Source organism: Danio rerio, chromosome 5 (genome assembly GCF_052040795.2).
Source record: "Danio rerio strain M-AB ecotype USA chromosome 5, GRCz13ab, whole genome shotgun sequence".
Taxonomy (NCBI): domain Eukaryota; kingdom Metazoa; phylum Chordata; class Actinopteri; order Cypriniformes; family Danionidae; genus Danio; species Danio rerio.
In genome coordinates, this window is record NC_141025.1 from 16,325,383 (window position 1) to 16,338,120 (window position 12,738).

At 35.0% G+C, this 12,738-nt stretch overlaps 1 protein-coding gene and 1 long non-coding RNA gene across 15 annotated transcripts in view; one reads left to right on the top strand and one right to left on the bottom strand.

Moving 5' to 3' along the window:
• taok3a (TAO kinase 3a) overlaps window positions 1-12,738 on the bottom strand; it is a 135,523-nt gene that overhangs the window by 92,820 nt on the left and 29,965 nt on the right. The gene's annotated exons all lie outside the window — the stretch shown is intronic.
• LOC147843898 (uncharacterized) lies at window positions 5,271-10,530 on the top strand. Its single transcript, XR_015491038.1, has 2 exons — window positions 5,271-8,551; window positions 8,591-10,530. It is a non-coding gene; the product is annotated as an uncharacterized LOC147843898 (long non-coding RNA).

Consider the following 12,738-nt stretch of genomic DNA (forward strand, 5'->3'; position numbering starts at 1 on the left):
GTCATTCAGTACGGTTGAGCTGATGAGGATCATGGGTAAGGAAACGTCGAGCTCATAGCATGGTTGTGGCTAACGGGGGTCAAACTAACTTGTGGTTTCTTTCTTTTTAGGGTGGGGGGGGGGGTTGTTGGGGGTGGGGGTTTTAATATTTAATATTAATATATGATAAATATTAATATTTTTGGGGGAGGGGTTAATGATATTTAATATTAATATGAGTAATATATTTATTAAATATTAATATTTGTATAGAATACAATCAAGTATTAATTTCAAAGGCATTCATAAGTCTCATACAGCAGACTCCACTAATATAAGCAAATTATGAATAAAATTTACATTTAATATTAATTTATGATCAATATTATTATTTTGGGGGGAGGGGGGATTAATATTTAATATTAATATGATTAATATTATTATTAAATATTAATATTTGTATAGAATACAATCAAGTATTAATTTCACAGGCATTCATAAGTTAAATACAGCAGACTTCACTAATATAAGCAAGTTATAAATAAAAGTAATATTTAATATTACTATATGATAAATATTAATTATTTGGGGGGAGGGGGGATTAATATTTAATATTAATATGATTAATATTATTATTAAATGTTAATATTTATATAGAATACAAATCAAGTATTAATTTCACAGGCATTCATAAGTCAAATACAGCAGACTCCACTAATATAAGCAAATTATAAATAAAACTTTATTTTAATTTTGATGTCAACTTTAAAGATATGATAGTCAGTCAGCTTCTTTCTGTTTCCGTGTTAAACAGCATGACTATACACTTGCCTCAAAAAGGAGGGAGGGATGCACCCCAAGGCTAACGCTAGCCCAGATTTCCACTCCCGATGTTCATGGACTCAATCTGCATGCACCAAAACTGAAAAGAGATGAGTTTACACTTGCGGTGTCCCCTCACTCACCTGTGCTGTAGTGGTCACGAGTCAGCAGGTTGTGATGTGTTGCGTGGATCAGATTAAACATTTATAGTGTATTTTTGACTCCAGTATGACTGTTCTGATGTGTGTGAACTCTAGAGGAATCATTCATCCATAAATTAAAAATGCTATCATTTGCACTCCCTCATGCGGTCCCTAAAGTGCTTTTTTTTGCTCATTAAACATAAAAAGAAGATCTTATGAGGAATGCCTGAGCTGATGTATCCCATACATTCTAACAACAGCAATAAAAAAGTCGATCCTGACTAACATGCTATCCAACATGCAATTTAATGTCTTATGAAACTGCATGATCACCACCGGTGTTGTTATAAAAAATAATGTTTTTCTCCCTACACAGTGTCCTTGTTAGTCACATTATTTAAATGCTGTACAGATATGTAAACTCTGTAATCTAGCCTCCATGTAGTACGTTTAGCTGCATTTTTCTCTTTATAGTGTCCTTGTTATTTTACATAAACGTCCTATAGTGAAAACAGTAAATCATGCAATAATTCAAACCCTTACATAAATAATGAACTTGCAAAACCTAACCCTAAAGGTAATAATAATAAACCATGTGATGTGATAGCACTTTTGATATATTTAGTCATAATCGTTGTAAACAAATCAAATTAAGACAGAGTATTCCTACTTTATTCGCATTATTAAAGTGCTGTACAGACATGTAGCTCCATAATCAAACTATTACCACCATGTAGAACATTAAGCTGCATTTTTCCCTTTATAGTGTGCTTATGTTATATAGTTACTATAGTGAAAACAGTAAATCATGCAATAATTAAAACCCTTATAAAATTAACCCTAATGTACTTGCAAAACCTAAAAGTACCGTAAATTGTGTTGTAAATTATTACTCTACTATGTTAGTACTTAAACTACTGTTTAAATGTACAATTACTTAATAAAGATGATGGTAAAATAAGAATAAAATTGGCAAAAGCTAAACGGATAAAAAAAATAGCACCAATTCAAAATAAAATGTATAACAGCTAGGGGTGTGACGAGATCTCGTGCTACGACTAAATCCCGATAAGATTTCTCGTTGAGGTGAATGTGATGTTTTCGTTGCGATGTTATGTTGGAGCATGAGGGTGAATTTAGCACTAAAGACTAGAGGCAGGATTGAATTTAAACCAGAAATCAACGTGCTTTGCACACACCTGGCAACCCGAGCTACCTTAGTGTTGCAGGTCACTCGTTTTCTGTGATGTAACGTTTTTTTACCGCAGTTAAGAGGTTGCTCAAAAGCAAAGGCTGCAACAACTGCCACTACACAAATTAACCATGCGATGTTATAGCACTTAGATGTGCTTAAAGTCATGATCATTGTAAACACAAATAAAATTAGGATGTGAAATATTCCTCTTTTAGTCGCATTATTGAAGTGCTGAACAGACATGTCAACTCCATAATCAAAATATTACCACCATGTAGGACGTTTAGCCGCATTTTTCCCTTAATAGTGTCCTTATGTTACATCAACGTACTATAGTAAAAGCAGTAAATTATGCAATAAATGAACCATAAAAACAACCAAACCAACCAACAAACAAACAGTGCTTTATGGTTTTCTGGAGAGTCTAACAATATTTTAAGTACAAACATTGTCCAATCAAATGCAAAACAACATAGGCATTATTCATTCATTCTCCTTTGGCCTAGTCCCTTTATTCATCAAGGATTGCCACAGCGGAACGAACCGCCAACTTATCTAGCATATGTTTTACACAGCAGAAGCCCCTAAAGCTGCAACCCAGTACTGGGAAACACTCATACATTATTGCATACATACTCGTACACTACGGCCAATTTAGCTTATCCAATTCACATACAGGGCATGTCTTTAGACTACTGGAGAAACCGAAGCATCCTGAGGAAACTCACACAAACACGGGAGAACATGCAAATTTCACACAAAAACGTCAACTGACCCAGTTGAGACTCGAACCAGTGACTTTCAGGCTGTGAGAAGACAGTGCTAACCACTGATCCACCCTGCCACGCCATAGAGATCATTGCATAAATATCAATAATAATAATAATAATAATAATAATAATAATAATAATAAATTATTCTTTATTTTTCAATCTTTAATAAATAATCAAAGCCTGCGTTGTGATTTTTGCAAATACAAACATTGCAACACTGAAGCTCAAACAATATTTTGTTCAGCCCTAGTAGAAAATTCCAATTACTTGGATGAAAAACAGAAGTTTGAACGTTCTGTTGAAGATCTCCTTTCAGCATTCAAATTGAACAACCTTTAGAGCTGCGACAACTGGAGTAAATGACAATATTTTATTTTTTATGATATTTCTGTTAATAAATACCACCTCTTACCTAGCACTTGTACAAATAAAGTCTAGTGTTAATTTAATGGAAAAAGTGGGCGTTTTAATAATGCAGTAGGAAAACTAAACAAAACAGTACTAGATTTGCTTCTAGGCACATTGAGACAAATGAATGATCAAATGAATTGTCAAAGATGACAAAAGACGAACCATTTTCAGTTCTCTTTTTGATCTGAGTCTTCATACACGCCCACGGCCATGACATTGACAACGACAATGACATTACCACAGACAATAACAACCAAACTACTGTCGTAAATCAGAGAACGGCATTAACAGGAAAAGCCAAGCAGGCCTGAAAACCCAGCAACTCCACTGTGCCGCTGGCCTCCCTTTAGGTGTCAGCTGATATCTAATCTGATATTCTGCTGGTTCATGTTCCTGTTAAACACCTTCGGCAAGCGTGTCTGGTTGACTGAGTAGACAGAGGAAGACTAAACAAAATCTTCCTTAGAATGTCTGCCAATGTATTTTCAGTGTCAACATCGATGACTGGTCATTACGACAGCCTTCAACCAATCAGAGGGACTTCCTGCAACATTCTATGGAAGGAAGCAGATCTTTCCTCATTAGACTTATATGTTGCTATTATAAGGCAGTACAGCCATTAAAAATGTGCATCTCCTTGAAGCAGACCTTTATATGTGACAGAGAAATTAATAGGTCTGATTTGACTTTATACATTTAGAAGTTCTTCACAAATAGAGTTGTCACTATGAGGGAATTTTTTTTGCAGATCTGGATGGTTTGATTTGTGGTATTACTGCCAAACAACCCTACATAAACAGCTCTGGAGTCAAACTTTTATACACTACCTCACAAAAGTCTTGTTTTTCCTAAAACTTAGATAGGCGACAAGTAATAGCTTCACTTCTAGTTGATCATTTGGTATCAGAAGTGGCTTATATATGAAAGGCAAAGGCCTCTAGATTACTCTTATTTTCCCAAAATTAAATTTGATCATGCCTTGATTTTTAATTATTTATTTAGGACAGTAAGGTCTGACTTTGCTTAGACAAAAGTCTTGTCACTTAACAAAAATAATGTAAAGTATAGAACAAAGTCATGGTGTAGTGGAAACAGAATTAATATTGTGCATGACTCCCATGAGCTTGGAGGACAGCATCCCGTCTCTACAATGACACTTATTAATAAAGTCATCTGGAATGGCAAAAAAAAGCGTTCTTGCAGGAATCCCAGTGTTTATCAAGATTCTTTGGAATTATCTTCAATGCCTCCTCCATCTTACCCCAGGCATGCTCAATAATGTTCATTTCTGGTGACTGGGCTGGCTGATCCTGGAGCACTTAGACCTTCTTTGCTTTCAGTAACTATGATGTTGAGGCTGAATTATGAGGAGGAGCACTATCCTGCTGAAGAATTTGCCCTCTCCTGTGGTTTATAATGTAATGCGCAGCACAAATGTCTTGATACCTCAGGTTGATGCCATCCACTCTGCAGATCTCTTGCCCGCCCCCATATTGAATGTAACCCCAAACCATGATTTTTCCTTCACCAAAATTGACTGATTTCTCAGAGAGAAATCTACCTTCTGTCACTTTTACAAATGATTTACTAGAGGTCAAGTTATTGTTTGTTGCTCTTAAAACTGCGATAGACGACAAGACTTTTGTCAGGTAGTGTACATCATATATTTTAAACGTCATGTAAGACATGTCATTAAAACCTTTTATTTTTTTCCCAATCAGCCACTTGTTAAATCCTGAACATGACAATTTAACCAAAATGAAGTAACAACTTCTTTGATTAACCTGCAAAAATAAACTTTGTTTGTTTACAATTCATTTCAACAATTTTTTTCTTTTTTTACAAAAAACAAAGAGTGTAGCAGTTTAAATGAGTCTGTTATTTATAAACAAACAAACAAAATCCTAGCCTACATTTTGAAATGATTTGAAATGTAATTTTTTTTTTCATTAAATGAATACAACAATGAATTTTAAGTCATTTTAATGTAATTTAATTAAGAAATTTAAATCACAATTATTAATTATAATAATATTAATAAATGCTTTTGTAGTGGTCATTGAACTGACAACCTTAAAATATTCCAGCATTCATTATGTGCAAAAAAAAAAAAAGTTAGAAATCTATAATTATAATTTATATTTACTGGAAATAAATGATTCAATGATAATGGATTTACAATGTTTAAGGTAAGTGGCTGTAAACAATTTATTTGGGCTAAACTTAAATTTTATTTGTTTCTCACGGTGGCTCAGTGGGTAGCACAAGGGCTTCACAGCAAGATGGTCTCTGGCTCGAGCCTCAGCTGGGTCAGTTGACATTTTTATGTGGAGTTTGCATGTTCTCCCCGTGTTCGCATGGGTTTCCTCTGGGTGCTCCGGTTTCCCCCACAAGTCCAAAGACATGTGCTATAGGTGAATAGGTTAAGGTAAATTGTCCGTAGTGTATGAGTGTGTGAATAAGCGTGCATGGATGTTTCCATGTGATAGGTTGAAGCTGGAAGGGCATATGCTGCATAAAACATAAGCTAGATAAGTTGGCGGATCATTCTGCTGTGGCGACCCCAGATGATTAAAGGGACTAAGCCAATAAAAAAAAATTAATGCATGAATGAATGAATGTTTAAATTCAACCCATAAAAAATTGTTTGCATTATTTTGCAGAAACATATTTTTCAGTGTAGTTTCAGTGGTTGGCTTGTCAATAGCACAGTATTTACAGAGTTTAAATGGTATTTAAATTACTGCTAGTTATCACAATAGTCCTATTCATGTGTTTATCAACTGATCAAAACACCATCAAAACGTATGCACGTAACACACGTACAAAAGTATGTGCTTATATAAGCCAACGCATTTGCATGTTGTATCCTTCAGTTCAGTCTTAAAAACGACAGTGTGAATGTTAAATGAACCAGGACTAAAATGTAACTTTTGGAGAACCAGTGATCATGCCCTATAAAAAATATTTAAAAAAACACAAACTTGAGTAAAATCAAACAATAATGTCATCCCAGCTTAGATTTAGAAAGAATTGATGATTTAACCAAAATAATAAACGTCACTGATCAGGTTTTACAGGATAAATGTATTCACTGGAAACTGGAATAGTACATGCAAATGACATTAAAATCTTCACCACAGCTTTCCAATCTCAACACTTTTCTGTTGAATGAAAGGACGAAAAGGTCACATAGCCTAGCCATGCAAATTATTTGACAATTGAGGGCTATGGAAGATGGGAGAGAAAGAAAGGCAATGCTAAACATTTAAATCTACTATATACACTAACATTTCCCACTGATCATTTGGGAAAAAACAACAACAAACCTAGACTGAAGGTGTGTATGCTATCAAGTCACAAACAACGATTTCGCAAACAATATGTAAAGCACAAAGAGTTCCTGCTTTTATTATATGACCTTACAACTGACAGAACTGCGCATAATAAAATGCAATAAAATAATGAATCATTACAAGTCCACTGGTCTGACACACGAAACCTTTCAAATGCATTTGAGGTCACTGTTTATGAAGTTTATTTAGCCTTTTACTTAAAAGTGCATGATACTTTCAATTTAGGTTGCGAGATATGGCCAAAATGTTATATCAATATAAAAGTAATTTCATATTCTGAAACTGATATATGGGTTATTTCCTACAAAACCCCTTAAACAACACTGTACTTAGGATTTTAAATATGAAACAGTCATTTAGTAATATACAAAAGAGTAAAGACAACACTGTTCTCTAGAAAACACAGTTTAATTTCAACATAAGAATGAATTATGTTTATTACATTACTGCATTTTCGACTGTAATTCTCATTTATAAAATGTAGAGCTGCACCATTTGGAGAAAAAAAAATCTAATTGCAATTTATATGATCAAAATTGCAATTAAAATGTGATTTACAACCTTTTTATAAAAGAGCTTCAGGCTTGATGTGGTAATTTTACAGCACCAGACAGACCAAGCATAATAACAAAGTAACACTACGCTACTGTTTATTTTAAACCACTAACATTGCTGCCATTTTTTAATCAATAAAGTTGTCAGGTGTCATGACAAATTAAGAAAATAGCTACAGTAAATTAAATTCAGTTACAGTTGAATTCAGAATTATTAGCTTCACTTTGATTTTTTTTTTCTTGTTTAAATATTTCCAAATGATGTTTAACAGATCAAGGAAATTTTCACAGCATTTCCTGTATTATTATTTTTTCTTCTGGAGAAAGTATTATTTGTTTTATTTTGGCTAGAATAAAAGCACTTTTAAAGCCCATATAAAGGTCAATATTATTAGCCTCTTTAAGCTATACATTTTGGATAGTCTACAGAACAAACCATCATTATACAATAACTTGCATAGTTACCCTAACCTGCCTAGTTAACCTAATTAACCTAGTTAAGCCTTTAAATGTCACTTTAAGCTGTGTAGAAGCGTCTTGAAAAATATCTAGTAGAATAGTATTTACTGTCATCATGGCAAAGATAAAATAAATCAGTTATTAGAAGTGAAGGATTAAAACTATTATGTTTAGAAATGTGTTGTGAGAAAGTTCTCTCCGTTAAAAAGAAATTGGGGAACAAAAATAAACAGGGGAGCTAATAATTCTGACTTCAATTGTAAATGAATTATATATAAAATTTTATAAAAAAATAAAACATTTACATTTATAGTGTTACATTTTTTAAATTTTACTGGATAATGTGCTTACGAAAAGCCTAAAACTATACGCTTGTTGTAACCATATTTGATAGCGCATAGAAATAATTGTAGTTTTTGTGATTTAAAAAAAAAAGAAAAAAGTATTTGTTTTTTCAATGTATCATCCAAACTAGGGCTGCACAATATATGATTTCAGCACCAATATTGCAATGTGCGCATTCGCAATAGTCAGGATCTGTAATGTTGATTTCTGAAAAAAGTGTTGCATGCAGAACTGTTGCAATCAATTTATTTAGGTTGAATTTAAACAAACAAATTTAATTTAATAATGTTCAACTTAATTTTTTTGTTTTAATTCAGCCCAAATAAATTGTTTACAACCACTTAACATAAAAAAAAATTAAGTAAATCCAAAGAATCATCTTTGAATATTTTTTTTTTCAGTGAATTGTGATTGTAGTTTAGGATTATATTTTTGTATTTTTATTTTGGAATTACATAGCCACAGTCCAAAATACATGCTGCTTGGAGTTATTGTAGAGTTTAACCTTAATGGAGTACAAGTTTATCATTTGCACGTGTTTTGAAGTGCTAAGAGCATTCAGACACAATTTTTAATAGAAAATAGTTTTATTGAATTGTTTAAACTGTGAAGTCTTTGCAGTGTTTTTTTAAGTTTGGCTTTTTTTCCCCAATTTCTTTGGCTTCTTCTTCTTTTTTTTTTTTTTGCATTTCTTTACCTGAATACGATTTGACTCCACAATGAAAACCACAAAGCACTGTTTATTTCACTCTTATATTTCTATATTACATTTCATCCATGATTTGTCCCCCTACAAAATTAATACCAATCGATTAAAACTAATACACTGTTTCCAAATAGAGCTGTTCAATTCATCTGGTGAAATAGTTTTTATCACAACATGTGTAGCAGAAACACAAAATATTGCAATGTCCAATTTTTTTATAATATCATGCAGCTCTAATCCAAATGATAAAAAGTAAACACGATATTTTGTGACACCTTGAAATGAAATGATAGTCCATTTAGTCCTTTCTACATCTTCCTTTTGTACAGGGCTATTTTCAATAGTGGGGAGAGTATCTGGGGAGCATCATGGCATTAAATGACATGAAAGGAGATCTCTGCAACTCTCAAGGTCACACATTCATTGTAACCTTTGAATTACAGCCAAGACCTCGAGCAACTGAATAGAATCACTTCTATCCTTCAAAATCAAATGGTTTGTAAGAATGTAAAAGCTTATTGTGCTATGCATAATACAAATTTTTGCTCCAGAAAGGTTTTTAGCTGTTTTATATGACTGCATGCAGCTTTAATAAATGTAAAGTCATGTTTTAGGGAATCTTTTTTTTATAACTCCATTGATGTGATCTCGGTTCATGTCAGGACTAATCTTTATTTTCTCTGACAGCTCGATTTCCCTTCAGCAACAGGGTTATCAATTTCACAGATCATTGATTTCAACCATACACACTCACTCTCAGCTCATGACTACTTAAACACTAACTCCATGTTGAGGAGAAACTACAATGCGACTCTCACAATGGCCTGTTAGGACCTGTTGTACAGGATGGAGCATGAGATAGATCTTTTGACATCCTATATTGATACACAGCTCTAAGCTGTTCTGGTTCAACTGTTCTGTGCAAGTCAGAATTATTAGCCCTCCTGAATTATTAACCTCCCTGAATATTTTCTTCCCCAAATATCTGTTCAACGGAAAGATGATTTCTTTCAACCCATTTCTAAATACAAGTTTTAATAACAAATTTCTAATAACTGAATTATTTTAGGCGAGGCAGTGGTGCAGTAGGTAGTGCTGTCGCCTCACAGCAAGAAGGTCGCTGGGTCGAACCTCGGCTCAGTTGGCGTTTCTGTGTGGAGTTTGCATGTTCTCCCCGTCTTCGCGTGGGTTTCCTCCGGGTGCTCCGGTTTCCCCCACAGTCCAAAGACATGTGGTACAGGTGAATTGGGTAGGCTAAATTGTCCGTAGTGTAAGAGTGGGTGTGTGAATGTGTGTGTGGATGTTTCCCAGAGATGGGTTGCGGCTGGAAGGGCATCCGCTGCGTAAAAACTTGCTGGATAAGTTGGCAGTTCATTCCGCTGTGGCGACTCCGGATTAATAAAGGGACTAAGCCGACAAGAAAATGAATGAATGAATGAATTATTTTATGTTTGCCAAGATGACAGTAAATAATTATACATTTATTATTATTTAACAATGTCCTGTTATTTAAAGAACATCTCAAATAGCAAAACTGTGACCCTAAAATGAAGCTGAATCTGTATTGTTGCTCTTCAACTAATTAACAATCTAGCATTTCAAGAATGGGCACAACAGTAGCAAGACAACTACTCAGAGAACAACATACAGAAGCAGTACCACAATTGTCTTACAAATTTACATATTGGCACCACAGCAGCACTGCAATTTCACAAGGGAACTAATAACGGAATTAGCACCACGTTTGTTTAAAAAAAAAACCCACTAGCATCAACACAAGATGAACTTACTAACCCACAAACTTAACTAGCCAACCAACGAGCAAGCAGCCACTCCACTCACCAACTGACCAAATCATGAACATCTACATCTATAGTAGGTAACAAACCAACAAGTCATCCAGCCACTAACCAACCAAATCATGATGTTATCCCACAGACAAATAATGAACAAATCAATCAGCCAACTTAATTAATGACCAAACCGAGACAATATACAATTACAAGACAACTAATGAAAAGGGTTTGGCTGCAGAGTTGCACTTGCATCTTCAGGCTTGCACTCTCGGGCACCCACACTTTCTATGCAAGTGACGTCATTTACAATCGACACCTGCACCTGTCATGTCTTTTGAAATCAACACAAATAAACCAAAAGTAAGCTCGTCCAGTTCGTTTGCGTTGCCAGTGACGTTGTTGTCAAATAATTCTAAGTATTTAACTTACACCATGACAGACAAAGTTCACGCACGCACGCACGCACACACACACACACACACAATGGACATCAGTTATGTTAATGTAAAAAATAAACCTGATTTAATATCCACAAACTGGGATTAAAGCGTCTTCTTTTAAAATTATACTGACACTGTGCGACTATGGGGATGAATTACAGTGATTTTACCATCTTTAACTTATTTTATTACAAACATGCACTGTTTTAAAAACATTTTAAACTTGTGAAACTCATTTGTGAACACATTTAATGATGATTGAGGATCACAGAGAGCTTAACAGATATTTTATTTCCGTTTCTTTGTGCACGTCCTGTCCTGTGAACATGATTGAACACGTTACTAGGGTGACATGTTAATACGGGTCTGTCAATCAATTCGGTGGGCTGGGAATCCATTGTCACGTTGTGGTGGGCCTCAAAATGGAAGGGATTAGGATCTTATTTTAACATCAGGAAATAAAAAAAAGACATTTGTATCACTCCAATACAACTGTGGACAAACTATACCTGCAGTGCCCAAACTCAATCCTGGAGGGTTTCCTGCATAGTTTAGCTTTAACTTCCTTTAACACACCTGCCTGGAAATTTCTGGTATACCTAGAAAGAGCTTAATTAGCTGGTTCAGGTGTTTAATTGGGGTTTAAACTAAAATATGCAGGACACCGGCCCTCCAGGACAGAGTTTAGGCACCCTTGCACTATATCTACACACAGTTCTGTCCAAACAGCTTACAAAAGATGATTTTCATCATGTGTGCCCTTTAAGAAAACTAGCCAAGCAACCAATAATAATAATAATAATAATAATAATAATAATAATAATAATAAATAAGTAAAAACACTGAAAAAACACTTTAGTAGCACCACCATTTTCCACATTGGGAACATCTAGTAGTTAAGTGTAACAACTTAAGACAACATCAGCACAAATTTCCTAAAAGATGACAACCCAAACCCACCTTCAAGAAAGTCTATAGAGGCACAACTGACATCCTCCAAACCAACTCCATTTTTATGACTACAATTTTCCGCAAGGATAAAATGAACCAACTAATCAATGTAGCGACACCCAACCAAACATTATCTAAAAGGGAACTACCTAAACACAAAAGTTTGACCTTACTCTAGCTCTGGCACTGACCTGATACAAAGGCTGAGCTTCTGTTTTAGCCAGAGCAAACTATGACAGAGTGAAAAATGATTTGAGACAAGCCCACTCGGTCACATACTATACTACTGTGTCCCTGTGTGTGGATTTGGCTGATTTGATCACCACAGGAGGTGAATCAACTCTTTTCTGCGGAACCAAATGCATCTGCTGGAGCACACACACACACACACACACACGCGCACACGTGCGCACGCGCACACGCACACGCACACGCACACGCACACGCACACACACACACACACAGGAATTTACCCCCCACACACTCCTGCACCTACATACAAGCACAGTGGTTTCTGTTTTTCATGCGTACACAGGAAATCAGCTAGAAGAACGCTCACTTCCCTCTCCGCCCATTTAACCACACACCTCAAAATACTTACATTACTAGATACTTCATAATAAAATACACACTCATGCCCTAAAGAAACATATGCAGACCGACACACACACACACACAACCATGCTCTAGATTTAAAGAGCTGCCCTAAACCCAACAGGATTTTCCAATCAGAGAGAGCGGAGAGATTAATGCTGAAGTCTCACACACACACACAGACACAGACACAGACACACACACACACACAGAG